At 40.1% G+C, this 15,819-nt stretch overlaps 1 long non-coding RNA gene across 1 annotated transcript; it reads left to right on the top strand.

Annotated features, from left to right (window-relative positions):
* The first annotated feature begins 243 nt into the window (after nucleotides 1-243).
* LOC109026228 (uncharacterized) lies at nucleotides 244-9,883 on the top strand. Its single transcript, XR_002005189.3, has 4 exons — nucleotides 244-697; nucleotides 1,234-1,290; nucleotides 3,322-3,424; nucleotides 9,657-9,883. It is a non-coding gene; the product is annotated as an uncharacterized lncRNA (long non-coding RNA).
* Nucleotides 9,884-15,819: the final 5,936 nt, after the last annotated feature.

The following is a 15,819-nucleotide window of genomic DNA, read 5'->3' as shown; positions in this document are numbered from 1 at the left end:
AAGACCATTCTAAGCTCTCTGAAAAATCCTACACCTTTACATGGCATGCCAAACAATTCCAACATTGTTATCTAGCCAACTAAAGGATTGGTCCAGGACTGACAACACGAATATACCTATTTATCTTTTAAATATGCCCATGAAATGGTTGTGTGTGTGTGTGTGTGTGTGTGTGTGTGTGTGTGTGTCTGGTGGGAGCTTTTATGACATCACTATTTGTCTTTTACAGGTGGAAAATGGAAGGCTGCACTGTGAACACCTCAAATGAAGTTTCACAGCAGGATAAGCCAGGGCATATGATTCAGATCCTCATGCCACAGGGCTCTGTAGCCACCAAACTGATTACCTACTGGGGAAAAAAAAAAGCCCACTGATGTATAATGATAATCCTGCAACAGACGAAAGAAACTTCAGGGTCATCTTTCTGAGATCGTTGCTCAGGGGTCAGGCCCCAGGTGTTAAGAAGAGCAGGCATTACAAGGTTTATTGAGAAGAATATGACAGGGATGCATTACCAGGTGCAGCATGATGAGATGGAAGACAGGACTGCACCTGGCTCTGAGGTCAGCCTCAGCATGAAGGAGGCAATATGTTTGACTCTGTGGTTGGGGTGGAGAACTTTGGGTCACTTCTCTCTGGAGTGAAGAGACGACAGCTAATCAGCTTCCAGTCTAAGGCAGCAGCCTTCCTTTCCCAGGTCTGATCAGTTCCTTAAATTTCCTTTATTCTTGTAGCCTCTTTTTACATAATTGTTATTTCAGAAGAAAAGGTGGAGAAGCTGCACTGGAAATTCCAGCTTTGCTAGCCACATGCAAAATGAAGCTACATGTGGAACACAAATGAGAACTAGTGGACATCCCCGTAGTGCTGTGGGAGGAAGGAATACACTCACCAAAAAGAGGAGGATTGGCTGCAGCAGGAAGGGGAGAAGAAGGGAAGGAGGAGAGGTGTGACTGGCAGCAACTATCAAACAGAAAGATTTAACTGTTTGCTGGAAAGGAGGCAAGGTAAACCAGAGCTTGCTAAATATAAATGTTAGCTGCAAGCTTGAACTACAGAGCAGTGAAAATAGTCCCTGATAAAAATTGGTAAATGCTGTAAGTCAGGGTTTTCTTCCCTCCCCCAAGAGCCAAGTGCTAAACATTTAGGAGCATACCACTGATAAGAAACCTTTGGAGAGTTTATCGATTTGTGGGCCTATCTAAGATTCTATCAAAGATTCTAATCCAATAGGTCTGAAGTGAGATCCAGGACTACACATTTTCAGCGAACTCCCTGTGTGATACTATGGTGAGTGGTCCAAGGATTCTACTTTGAGAAACACCATTCTACATGGTCAGTCCTCACGGCAACTTTAATGTAGCATCCAGGGGTATCTGCAGGGCAAATACTAGGCTGATGCAAAAGTGATTGTGGTTTTTGCCATTACTTTCAATGCCAAAACCACAATCACTTTTGTACCAATTTAATAAGTAGATGTTTGTGGATCCAAATAAGAAACTGAGATAATAACAGTATTATTAGTATAGACACTCCTTTTCCCTTGAGAGTTTCTTCTAACCTAGGAATCTACAGAAGACAGCAAAAGAGTTATTTAAAAAGTGTTGCACATTGTAGAATTAATTAGATATAGTTTACTGGCTGTTAAGTATAAATGTCAGTTACAAATACTATATCAAATTCAACTACTATATGGTTTATGTGCTTACTACTCATATCCCACTTATTAAGAATACTTGAATCCTTAAAGAGAGGTGGTTGGGGCAGTATCTTCTGAAGGTTCTTGTACAAAATCTCTTTTAATCTTATGATATTTCTTTATATCAAATCTTATCTCTGACCTTGTTATTGAAGTCTGAAGCCAAGTGCTATAGGGAGTATAGACTAAGGAACCAGACTGCCATGATATTGAATTCTGCCTTCACAGCCTAATAATCATGTAATTTTAGGGAAGCTACATAATGTCTTACAGCCTTAGTTTCTTCTTAAGATCGTAACATTTTTGAAGAAATGATCTAAGGATAATAATTATTAATAAATATTAAGTTATTGGCCCAGGCTATAAGCACTCAATAAATGCTGGTTATTATTCTGCCACCTAGTAGCAGAGCTGATAGACTTATTGCAGGCCACTTACAGTCTAGACACAATTTCTCAAAATCGAGTCCCTGATGTACACAATATCTGCCTCGATCATGCAAAGTGAAGTAATCCTTTCTGTTGCACTTGCTATATCTATTTCTGTTCCTCATGCCTATTGCACAAATCCAAGCAATATGGAAATTTCAAGAGGTGTGACTCACACACCCAACCCCAACCCACCCCAACCAATGGATGCCTATTTCACACTGTGGTGAGAGGGTTCTAAGCAGAAAAGAATATCTTAGGAGCCAACTGCTTCCTGGAAGATTTACACTTATTACTGTAAAGCCTTTCTTTCTCTGATTGCCCCTATCTATAGATCCCTGTTCTGCTAAGCACCTGTCTGCTTTAGGTTCTGAATTCACCCTAACTGAAGATTATCTATCTCAATGTCTTAGTAAGTATCAAGGGATTATACTCCTTTTTTCCATAGCCAGATATATTTATACTGATTTTAACAGAACTGTATTGAACATCTATTAGGTATAAACAGAGCTTGCTAAATATAAATGCTAGCTGCAAGCTTGATAGTTTGTCTCTATCCACTGATAGAGACAGATGTGAAGAGTGCTAGCATAAAGGAATAAACCAAATTTAAAGACTGAGAGAATCGGACTGAGTGTGGGCTGAGAATGAAGTCACTGACCTAAAGCCAGCCCTCACCTGGACTATTGCAGAAACTACCCAACTGGTCTCCCCACTTTGCTATTATTCTCTAGAGTCCATTTTCCACTCCTTAGCCAGAGTTATCCTTTTAAAATGTAAGTTAAATTATGTCAGTTCTGTTACAAGCACTCTGAGACCTTTCCATCTTATTCAGAGAAATACCCAGTCTTTGTGATGACCTAAAATACTCCTTACCTTGTTGATTTCCTCTCCTACTAGCCTCCCCTTCACTGACTGTGCTCTTGGTCTTTTGGATTTATTACTCAGGTTCCTCAAACAAAGCACTATGATTTGAATGATTTGAATGCATGTGTGTCTCCAAAATTAATATGCTGGAACTTAAATCCCAATATGATAGTATTAAGAGGTGGGGGCTTTAGTAGCTGATTAAGTCATGAGGGCAGAGCAATCAGGAATGGGATTACTGCCCTTATAGGGCCAGAGAGGACTAGGTAGGCCCCTTTGCCCTTCTGTCCATCCTGATGGGTAAGGACACAGCTTTCATTCCCTCAGGAGGATGCAGCAACAAGGCACCATCTTAGGAGCAGAGAGCAGACCCTCACCAGACACCGAACCTGCCAACACCTTGATCTTGGACTTCACAGACTCCAGAACTGTGAGAAGTAATTTTCTATTATTTATAAATTATACAGTTTGTGATACTTTCTTATAGCAGCATGAATGAACTGAGACACACAATAACAGTGCATCTACTTTAGGGTCTTAGCAATTGCTGGTCTCTGCCTGAGATGCTCTCCATCAGATATCCACCTGGCTTGCTCCCTCACTTCCTTCAGAGCTCCAATTACAAATCACTCATTCAAGGGCCTTCCATACTCACCAATCACTCTCTATCCCTCGCCCTCCTTTGTTATTTTTTTCTCTGTACTTATCTCATGGAACATGCAATCTAATAAAGGAAGACATTTAATAAAATGAATAAGTAGAAGTCGGTGTGGAGATTCCTCAGGGATCTAGAACTAGAAATACCATTTGACCCAGCCATCCCATTACTGGGTATATACCCAAAGGATTATAAATCATGCTGCTATAAAGACACATGCACACGTATGTTTATTGCGCACTATTCACAATAGCAAAGACTTGGAACCAACCCAAATGTCCAACAATGATAGACTGGATTAAGAAAATGTGGCACATATACACCATGGAATACTATGCAGCCATAAAAAAGGATGAGTTCATGTCCTTTGTAGGGACATGGATGAAGCTGGAAACCATCATTCTCAGCAAACTATCGCAAGGACAAAAAACCAAACACCGCATGTTCTCACTCATAGGTGGGAATTGAACAATGAGAACACATGGACACAGGAAGGGGAACATCACACACCGGGGACTGTTGTGAGGTGGGGGGAGGGGGGAGGGATAGCATTAGTAGATATACCTAATGCTCAATGAGGAGTTACTGGGTGCAGCACACCAACATGGCACATGTATACATATGTAACAAACCTGCACATTGTGCACATGTACCCTAAAACTTAAAGCATAATAATAATAAACAAATAAATAAAACCTATCAAAAAAAAGAAAGAAAAAAATAAATAATATATAAGGTGACAATAAGGGGCTTTTTCAAGTTTGTTGAAACTTGAAAATTTGTTCATTTCTAGTGCATAGGAGCATGCCCAGATCATAAATAGGTACTCTATAATTAATAAAGGAATGGTAACTCCTCCACCCCACTCTATTGTCCTTTTACCCATAGCATAGCTGAGACCAACTCTTGTAACTTTTAACAAGACTTCACTGAAGACCTGGGGATAATGAAGAGACCATAAACTTGCTACAGCAGTGGATTCTCTTAGCACTAGACACTCACAGCCAACCTCAGGGTCCCTTCTGCCTAAGTCCTGGCTAATCTCTATGTTACATGGCCCAACTGACCACAACCCAGGTATTTCCATCTTTCAAGCTCATCGCCAACTCTCTAGACTCAGAAATAGGAGAAAATTAGTTCATCACCCAATTGCAAGGTTTCCTCTCTAAATCCATCTGTAGATTAGCTTTGCCGCAAGATGACTGAAAAAGTGCATATCTATTTCTCTCAGGGAAACACCTTCTTCTAACTCTAGGGATAGAGTCCAACTTCTTATTCCCCAAAAGAAAAAAAATGTCTCAATAATCTGATAATATGTTTCTTGTCTGGATCATTCAGTATTAGATAAAAATAATGCTAAGGCACTAATAATATAGTCCAGGGTTTATATACCAATCACAATCCTCTTCTTTCACAGTATTTCCTTAGGGAGCGTGGGAGAAGTGATGGATATTCAGGCCACATATCCCTCTAGTCCTCCTGTTCTTCTAAGCAACTACTGAAGGACAGACACATGCAATTCCATGAGAACATGTGATAATGTATAGGCATAGGGAAGTTTAAGGAAAATTTCTGTAATGGAAATTATCTGGAGGACTGACTTCTATTAAAAGATGTCCTCAGTTTATGTTACTCTACAGAAATCTTATCATTTCAGATCTTCCCTTGTTACACAAAATATTCACATTGACATAAACCAGAAAGGCATGCTAAACGGCTTTTCTCGAAACAGAGGATAGTCTACTTCAAAGTTAATTACCATTTTTACCCTAGAAGGCAGAACTGCTGGTAACTTTTTTTTTTTTTTTTTTTTTTTTTTTGAGACAGAGTCTCTCTCTGTTGCCCAGGTTGGAGTGCAGTGGTGCTATCTTTTTTTAACGTGAGGTTTTATTTTTTTAACTTTCAAAAATACTAAAATTTAGTCTATGCCCTATTACAGGTATAATACGAAATCCTAGCCCTAGACCACTTTTCTCACTTTCCAGAAGTACCTGGAATTGCCACACACCTGAAATCACTCTTGAATCAATTACCATGGTCAGAGGGAAGTTGCTCTGATAATAAGCTGAGTCCTAGGTGCTCCACATCTAGAGGTCACAGCTGGGCAACCTCTAAACTAAGACTGGGAACAATGAGGTGACCATTGCCCAGAAAGTTAAAGTGATTTTTTTCTCATTGATTCATCATCATTCACTGAGCACTTACCATTTTCCTGGTGCTCTTCTAGGTGCTGAAAATACCATAGTAAACAATGTATATAAAATCCCTTTAATTATAACAAAAATGCCCAGATTTCAAAGCCACATAATTAATTTATGACTCTATTTTGAGTAATATACCTGTCTTCTGGAAATAGGGGATGTACCCAGGTTGACTCCTTTTCATACCACAGAAGAGAAGAACCACTCACCACAACTGCCAGTTCTCTTCATTTGTAAGTTTTGCATGATATGACTCTTCTGCTGCAAAAAGCTACAATCACCCAGAATAATCATAACTTTTCCCCTGAACTCAGAGGATGTCAGCTGCTGAAACTGTTTGTCTACGTCCCATATCCAAGCATATGCATGCATAAAAAGGAGACTGAGGGCAGAAGCATGGATGACGGGGTCATAGCTTCCCCCAGACACCAGAAAAACTCAGCTCATGGCCTTCTGACAGAGGAGTATTCATTGCATTTTAATATAGTTATCTCTGCAGATATTTCATTTCCAGGCTACAGTAGACAAATGAGGCATCAGAAGAAAGAATGCTGATGGGGTTTTGGGGTTGATTAAAAGTAAGAGAAAGGTAGCTAATAAACATTTCCCTTCCAAGGCAATCTAAAAACACCCACATAAAAGATAAGTCACTTGCTTGAGAAAACACAAAGTCAAAATGAAGTATGAATAATTGATTTTTAGTAAAGGCAAGAACTAACATTCCGCTTTTACCCCCACCCCATGCTCTCTAATTTCAACTATAATTTAATAGTCTCTTTCATGCCCATAAGTCTGCCCTTCAAATACCATCCAATACTTTCATTTTATCTTCCTTTCTCACTCTCATTCTCTCCCTTCTTATTTTCTCTTCTTTTCTTTCATCTTTTCTCCCCTTCTCGTTCTCTTTCTCTCATTCTCTTGCTTCCTCTTTTTTCTCTCCATTTAGCTTTAGGCTGTATCCTAGCAACAACCATTTCAATTAAAAGAGGATGGGAAGGGCCACTAGTGTTGCCAAGGTTACCAGTATTTCCTGCTGCCACTAAAGGAAGTAACCTGTGAGCTGATCACAATGCAATCACATGCTATGAGAGACACTATCCTTAGCTACTTTTCTGCTCAGCATCAGGAGGTAATGAGCCTTTCACATCAAAAAGTTCTACTGAACTGTCTCATGGTGGCATAGTGTTATCATTAAGTGAGAAACAACTCTGTAGCCCAGATGCTTATAGAAAAATGTAGGGAAATATGAAATGGCAATCATGACAATAATTGGATGTTGACATCATTTCAATGGGCAGTGATTCTATTCATTTTGATATACTGTCAGATTTCCAATAACAGTAGATAAACAGCCATGTGGTTGACCAGCACAACCCATACATACTATCATAATGACTCAATATCAGATACATTTGCCCTTTAAAAATATAATAGCCATAAAAATTTGTACTGTTAAAGTAAACTAAATATGGACTGAGAAGGACTCCATACTTCTATATTTGAGTCTTTGTGGATGAACTGCCACCTAACTTAATAGGCAGACAAGATTGAAAACCTAACTTAGAAATATGCCCCTGTAACAATAACCGAGTCTTGGCCAATCCCAGAAGTTGTACTTGAACCACTTAGACACTACCAAGTGTTCAAATTGTGTTCAAATAAGGCAAACGCCAAGCTGTAACCAATCCAGTTGGTTCTGTACCTCACTTCTGATTTCCGTATGTCACTTCCGTTTTTTTGTCTATAAATTTCTTCAGACCACAAGGCATCCCTGGAGTCTCTCTGAATCTGCTGTGATCACGGGAGCTGCCCAATTCGCGAATCGTTCATTGCTCAATTAAACTCCTTTAAATTTAATTTGGCTGAAATTTTTCTTTTAACAGTACCTATATTGCCTTCATCACTTAGCTGTGATGCCTCATTTAAAAGGTGAACATATTTTACAAAATTTCTCTACATTATTCTTATCATCATACAAAATTAAAACTTCATTTAGCAAGTCTGTTTTTTCACCATAAAAATACAGCCATTAGTATTCAGGAATTAATTCAAAGACTGACTGACTGCAGGCTAAGAGCACACACATGGGGTCCAGAGGGCCTACGGCCAGCCTTCATGCATGGCCCTAGTTCTGTGCTCATTCTCCAGACCACTCAGGTTCAAAAGTTTACAGTTTTCCTAATATCCTAGAACCTTACATTGGCATAATACCTTAAAAAACCCTCATATCTCCTTATTTCATCCCCACAATGGTTCTGTAAAAGTGTATTTTCCACATTTTATAGATGATCAAACTGAAACCCCGGGAGTTTGGGTGACTTAGGTGGAACAGGACCCAGCTCCAGGGCTTCTGACTCCCAGTAAAACCTAGCTCATTGCACAGCACCTTCCTTTCACCAGGCACTGATGCAGTGGTACTCACTCATGGCTTCTTTCCTTTCCCTGTTTCCCCTACGTCTTTACAAGTTTCTCCTGGGGACATTTCCTAAACAAACCACTTGCCCATGACTCATTCTCTCAGTTTGCTTCTGGAGAACCTGACTTAAGAAAGGATACAGCATCAGGGAGCTCTTTCTTTCTGGCCCCAGCTTTCACTATTTCCTCCCCTTAACCCTTCTTGCCTGGGACTGGTAACAATTCCCACTGTTGCTCTTTTCCAGTTGTGTTAGCAGTCTTGATGGTTCCCTTTACCCTGCTCACACTTACTTTGTAAGTGGTTATTTAATTAAAGTCTCATGAGATACTTCAGTTGGTTTTGATTGCATGTAGATACCATGACTGAGAAGGCCCTCTAAATGGCATCCCCAATTTCACTCTTGCTTCCCATCAACCCATTCTTCATAAGGTAGCTGTAGTGATATTTTTAAAATCTTAATTAGATCACTTCACTCCCTACTTAAAAACCATCAGTGAATTCCCATCATGCACAGATAATGTCCACGTTCTCTACCACGAGATAGGTCTTTCATGCTACAGCTGGTATTTCAGCCTCAATTCTGACTACTTCCTTTCTGACATATTGCAGCAGTACCAAACCACATTTAATTCCCAACACAGACCAGACTGCATCTCACCTCTGTGCTTTAGCTCAACTCATGCTGCTGTCAAAGTATATGGTATGCACTGTGCTCCTCCAAGTGTCACTCACTGATTCCTCCAGTTCAAGTGAGTGTCATCTCTCCAGGAATCTCCTGGAGGATGAGAATTACTCATTTCTTAATTGTTAATACTTTCAGTTTCAGATGACACAGAATATAAAAGTTGTTGAATGAATGGCCTTTCAAGGAGTGGAAATAGCTACTACTGTGCTAAAGCACCTTGACATACCCTTATTATTGGAGATATATTTGAAAAATGAACCCATAATGTTAACAACTGCCACTTACTTGTGCCAACTCTATACCAGGAACTTGGTACTTAATATATGTTATTATTTAATGTTCACAACAAAAACAAGGTATTATACTGTTTTTAAAAGAGGGGAAAATAAGGCTCTAAAAAATAAGAAATATTCCTGGGTTACACAGTTAATAAGGAGTGGATTTGGGATTTGAATCCTGTCATGCCTGTTTTCATTTCAAGGACAAGGCTCTCTTCTTTATGGGGAAGCTGCTTTGTCATAATGGAAAACAGCATTTCTAACCTCACGTGGGCAAAGCCCTCACTCAACTTTGATTTCCAGGCTCCTGGTCATAAGAAGGATTTCACTGGTTTCGTATATCCATGTTTATATTACATTCACAAAAATTTAGCTACATGATCAATACTTTACGTGTGTAACCATTCCTGTCTTTTTTTTACAGGAGGAGGCATTTTGTTCTGGGGCACTTCATCTGAAAAGATGTTAAAAAACTAGAGATAGCCAGGTATTTACACAGGAAAAACAAATCCTTAATATACAGTATATATAATAAAATACTCACAGAACATTACTTCCCTGCAAGAGCTACTATTGCAGCCTGGATTCCTGTGAATGTGCTTCACCAGTTCTCTTTACACTCAGCAAGACCCTGATCACATGCTGATCACACAGACAGAGCCAGATTCAGACAATTAAAGCTGTGATTTGCTTTTGCTAGCATCAGAACTCGATAAGCCAATGGTAGCATTCATTAATGTAGTATATTATAAGCAACAGTGAATTACCCACAGTTAGTGACTAATAATAAATTAGCATGGTTATACTAATCACAAAAAGAAGGTCTACAAATAGTAGATCATTTTATAGCACGAAAAACAGAAAGTTTGAATCAGGTTACACAAAATCACTAAATGGACAACTCAAGAAGACACGTTTGCCTCCCTTTGACTTATGCCCAGTTCTGAACCTTGTTTCCAGAGTCTCTTTCACTACTGCAGGATGTGGCCTCCACCACAGCAATACTGCTCTTCTCTGTACATTTCCACCTCAATTAAGGAACCAACTTGTCTCTGTTTTACCCAGAACTTTGCTAGTTTTAGTACAAGAAGTCCCACATGGTAACTGTAATAGGCAGTTTTGGTAACTGTAGTAGGCAGAAAGATGGCTCCCCAAAGATGTCCACGTCCTAATCTCAGGACCAGCGTATTTATTACCTTAAATAGCAAAAGAGATTTTGCAAACGCCATTATATTAAGAATGTTGAGATGGAAAGATTATCCTGGATTATCCTGGGTCCTATATAATCACACAGGTCCTTAAAATTGGAGAACCTTTGGCCGGGTGCGTTGGCTCATGCCTGTGATCCAGCACTTTTGGAGGCCAAGGCAGGTGGATCACCTGAGGTCGGAAGTTCGAGGCCAGCCTGACTAACAGGGAGAGACCCCGTCTCTACTAAAAACACAAAAATTAGCCGGGCATGGTGGCACATGCCTATAATCCCAGCTACTCAGGAGGCTGAGGCGGGAGAATCACTGGAACCCAGGAGGCAGAGGTTGCGGTGAGCCAAGATCATGCCATTGCACTCTAGCCTGGGCAACAAGAGCAAAATTCCATCTCAAATAAATAAATAAATAAATAAAAATTGGAGAACCTTTTCCAAGTATGGTCAGAGGTAAATGTGACTCCAAAAGAATGTTCACAGAAATGGAGGAAGGTGGCCTTTGGAAGTCAAAGAAATGGATTCTTCTCTAGAGTTTCCCAGAAGCAATGCAGCCCTACTGACAGCAGCCCCATGAGATCTACATTGGATTTTTTACCCACAGAACTGTACTATCATAAATGTGTTTAGTTAGGCAACTGAGTTTGAGGTAATTTTTTATGACAGCAAATGAATGCAATAATCAACTCATCCTGATTAGCTCAGGACCGTCCCACTTTTGAAACTGAAAATCCCACACCCTGGGAACCCTTCCAGTACTGGACAAAACCAACACAATTGATCGCCCAACCTCCAATTTTTATCCCCCAACTTCCAAATTTTATCCCCTAGCACTGAGCTCTAGAATTCCCCACTGGCATCTAGGTACTCTTCAACTGAAACTACTGGGCTACTCCGAAGATGATCCAAGCAGTGGCTCTCAAACATTAGGGTCCACTGCAGGCTCCTGGAGGACTTGTTAAAACAGACTGTTGGGGCTGGGCGTGGTGGCTCATGTCTGTAATCCCAGCACTTTGGGAGGCTGAGGCAGGCAGATCACCTGAGGTCAGGAGTTAGAGACCAGCCTGGCCAACATGGTGAAACCTTGTCTCTACTAAAGATACAAAAGTTAGCTGGGCATAGTGGTGGGCACCTGTAATCCCAGCTACTCGGGAGGCTGAGGCAGGAGAATCACTTGAACCTCAGAGGTGGAGGCTGCGGTGAGCCAAGATGGCACCACTGCACTCCAGCCTGGGCAACAGAGTGAGACTCTGTCTCAAAAAAAATAATAATAAAAATAAAAACAGATTGTTGGGTCTATCCCCAGAGTTTCTCATGCAGGAGGTTAGGAATGAAGCATAAGAATGTGCATTTCTAACATGTCCTCAGGAGATGTTGATGTGCTGGTCTGGGGACCATACTTTTAAACCACTGTCCTAGAGACAAAAACCTCTGGGACAGCATTGAATAGAATTTCACCTGTTCATCTATATCCCAGACATAGGTAAAAATAAGATGGGTTTGTGGCCAAGTACCAATTATCAGACCTCAACAAAATGGTGGTAAAGAACATACTCTGAAATCTCCCCCAAAATCTGCTAGAACATTTGGTAAGGGTTCTGATCCCATTCCTGCCTTCTACAAGCTTTGGGTCCCTGGGCAAGTTCTACTGTGTCAAGTCTCAGAACTGGAACTAATCCATGTAAACTACCTTGCATGGTATCTGGCACAGGACATATGCTCAATAAATGACAGCCATGCATGAAGCCAGGTCTTTTCAAAATATCACTCACACAGCTCTTACAATCTGATGAAAATGTGGAAGAGAAAGGTGGATGTTTGCCTTTCAACCTTCATGTGAGGTTTTGCATATAACATCCAAGCTCAGCAGTATCTCTGCAGATGCTAATTGTACCAATTTCCTGGATTCTCCTGATTTTTAAAAAATTCATAAACATGTTGTAAGCACTCCTTAGGTACAAATGTCCAAGTTAAATGCCATGTTCTCTTTTAAATCTAGGATTCATTCACTTAATTATTTGTTTCACAAGTATGTATTAAGGACCTACACAGTGTGCCAGACATTATGGTAGATACTGGCATTTTAGCAGGTAAGAAAACAGAAAAGATGTCTGTTTTCACAAAATGTATGTTTCAGGAATATGAAACAGAAAAGAAGATATGTGGAGGGGAGAAAAGAGGAGAATGAAAATTTCGTACTGACGATTACTATTACAAAATAAAACTGGCAGGGGATTACTTTATATTAAACAGATGGCCAGGTGCAGTGGCACACACCTAGAATCCCAGCACTTTGGGAGGCTGAAGCAGGGGAGGGATTGCTTAAGCCCAGAAGTTCAAGCCCAGCCTGAGAAACATAATGAGACCCCATCTCTACCAAAAAAAAAAAAAAAAAAAAAGCAAAAATTACCCAGGCATGGCAGTATACACCTGTAGTCCAAGCTACTCCAGACGCTGAGGTGCAGGCAGTGTTTCTTGGGCCTGGGAGATCGAGGCTGCAGTGAGCCGTGATCATGCCACTACACTCCAGCCTGGGCAACAGAACAAGACAGGTGTTCTCAAATAATAAAAAACAAAAACAGGTGTTCAGAGAAGTCCTCTATAAGGAGGTGACATTTGAGTTGGGATCCGAATAACTGGGAAGAAATTATTGCAAACAGAGGAACAGCTCATATAAGCTAAGAAGGCATAAGCTTGGTACATAAAAAGAGTAGTCAAAGGAAGGACAATGGGGCTGGATCATAGCAGTGAGGAGCATGTGAGACAGCAGGATTCTGTGATTTATAATGGTGTAGATCTTGGGTTGGCTTGGTTCCTAGATTCTGGCCCAGTGGAAAGTCTTATAAGGCAGAAAAAAAAAACTGATTTTAAGGTGCATTTTTCATGCATGGTTAGTTTCTTAAGTCTGTTATTCTGATATCCAATCTGGCTTCTGCTTATAGTAGACATTTGTTGTTATTGTGAGTCCAACATCCCCTTTTCCTTTTCTTCTAGAAGAGAAAAGAATTCTCTTCTGATTGTCACCATTTGGTTGACTGGAGTGAGGTTCTAATCAGTGTTCCTGTAGCCAAAGAGAGGATAAGTAATCTAGGCCAAAACCAATCAGAAACTCTTCCTGGGAGTTTTCTAACTGAAATTTGTAGGGAAAATCTCTTTTTCATTACAAGTGATGACACTTTAAAGATAAAATTCTCTGTCATCCCAGCACTTTGGGAGGCCGAGGCGGGCAGATCACGAGGTCAGGAGATCAAGACCAGCCTGGCCAACATGGTGAAACCCCGCCTCTACTGAAAAAAACAAAAAATACAAAAATTAGCCAGGCATGGTGGCAGGCTCCTGTAGTCCCATCTACTTGGGAGACTGAGGCAGGAGAATCGCTTGAACCCAGGAGGTGGAGGTTGCAGTGAGCCGTGATCATACCACTGCACTCCAACCTGGGCGATAGAGTGAGACTCCAACTCAAAAAATTTAAAATAAATAAATAAAGATAAAATTCGGAGGCAACTTGTAACCATGGGTTCAGCCTTATGGGGAGAGCAGGTCTCAATAGCAAAAAAGAAAAAAGAAGCAGCGATAAAAGATTGGGAGATACAGACAGACAAATAGACCTGAGGCTTTCATTTTCCTAGGTCAAGGCTGTGGGATCATCTCTACTCTTAAAACTCTCAGAGTTTGATTCCCTAACCCAAAAAAATCCTCTATGGTTTAAGGTAGCTTGAGTTGGACTTCTGTCATTTCACCAAGTCCTCACTGTTACACAGTTCACGTCTCCATCTTAAACCCAAGTGCTTCCCAATTCCTGTCTTCCTTCCCTGGTTCTTGCCCACAGTCTCCTCAGATACCTTGCGTCTATCTACATACAGTTTCTCTTGGTTCTCCCAGTCTTGGAAAGGGAAATGACATAGTCATTAAGGACCTGAGTTTAAAGAAGCAGATTTATGGCCAAACTCCAGCTCACTTCAGTCTATCTACCAGCCTAAGCCAAATTGTTTAGCCAGTCTGAATCCCAGTTTCTTCACCTGGAAAGAAATGGAAATAGTAAGAGTGCTCACCCAAAAGTAAGTGCCATCTTCCTAAGCTGGGAGGGCACTTAAATTAGATCATGAAAGTAAGGCACTCTGCACCATGCTTGGCACATAGTCAGTCTTCCATAAAAGGTAGGCTTCATTACAACTCAGCATTTCAATATTGCCATAACTTCCTTTTAGCATTTGTCTTCTATGGCTGGCCAAATGTAATTAAATTGCTTCATTCTCCACCTCCCTTCCCATCCCAACTTTCACTGCTGCCCCTCTGACTAGCTTCTTAATCCATCATAGATATATAAAAATCATCATATACACACATAAAACATTGGGCTATGTGCCCATGAAGATCTAAATAAAACTGAGGTGTGTGACCCCAGTGCAGGTGCTGTGTACTTCAGATCATCAATGCTGATTGCCATATATTGTGTCACTGCTATGACATGAGAAAGTATGAGATTGGCTGCACATGGTTTTACAAGCTGATACGTTTTTGGAACTCAGACATGATGCTGTTCTACTATTGGGAGTGTTGACAAGATAATATATGCAAAGCATTTGGTTTCCTTGGAAGACAGGTATGAGCAAAATACAAAGTAGGATTAATTATTGATTATCTGTGAGAATGAGAAATGGGGAAGCAAAGATACATACTTCTCTTTTGGCACATTTTACATTCTGCCTTCTACTGTAATTATTGCAATTGTATTGCAAATGGACTGTAAGCTTCTCAAGAATAGGGACTTTGCCTCATTAATTGTTGTATCTCCTATAATTCCTGGAAAATAGGAGGTTTTCATCAAATGTTAGTTAAATGAATGTTGAATAAATAATTGGAATACATGGTTAATAAGAAAACATTTATTCACGTGTGGTAGAATAAAGAATAAGCAAGAAAGAAGGAAGTGTTATTTTGTGAAATGAGAATAGGCTTTGGGTTTAAATATGAGCTCTCCCATTGATCAGTTTTTAAAACCTAGGTTGATACTTGATATATTTAATCTTTTTCTTTTCATCTAAATAATAGGAACCTACTTGATACTTTGTGCAAAAATTAAACATAGCAATGCCTGGAACAGCTCAAGAAATAATAAAATTATTAGTAGAATCCTAGTGCTTCCATTTATACCCATGGTGATTCTGTTTGTTTCCCTCCAGTGGACCAGGTTACCTCTATGAACTGCCTTGATCAGATGCTTCCTTAAAATAGCCCGTTTCCCTCAATCACAAGTGGAGAATGTTGCTTCTTAAAGCACTTTTTTTTCTCTTTTTAAAAATGTAATTAAATCAACATCACAGGCCAAGTAAGAAAAAAAGATTTCACACTTACTGTACTACAACTGGGCATATCTCCTACTTTG

This window comes from Gorilla gorilla, chromosome 2 (genome assembly GCF_029281585.2).
Source record: "Gorilla gorilla gorilla isolate KB3781 chromosome 2, NHGRI_mGorGor1-v2.1_pri, whole genome shotgun sequence".
Classification (NCBI taxonomy): Eukaryota; Metazoa; Chordata; class Mammalia; order Primates; family Hominidae; genus Gorilla; species Gorilla gorilla.
Note: the sequence above shows the minus strand (reverse complement) of the source record. Positions and strands in the feature narration are given on the sequence as shown.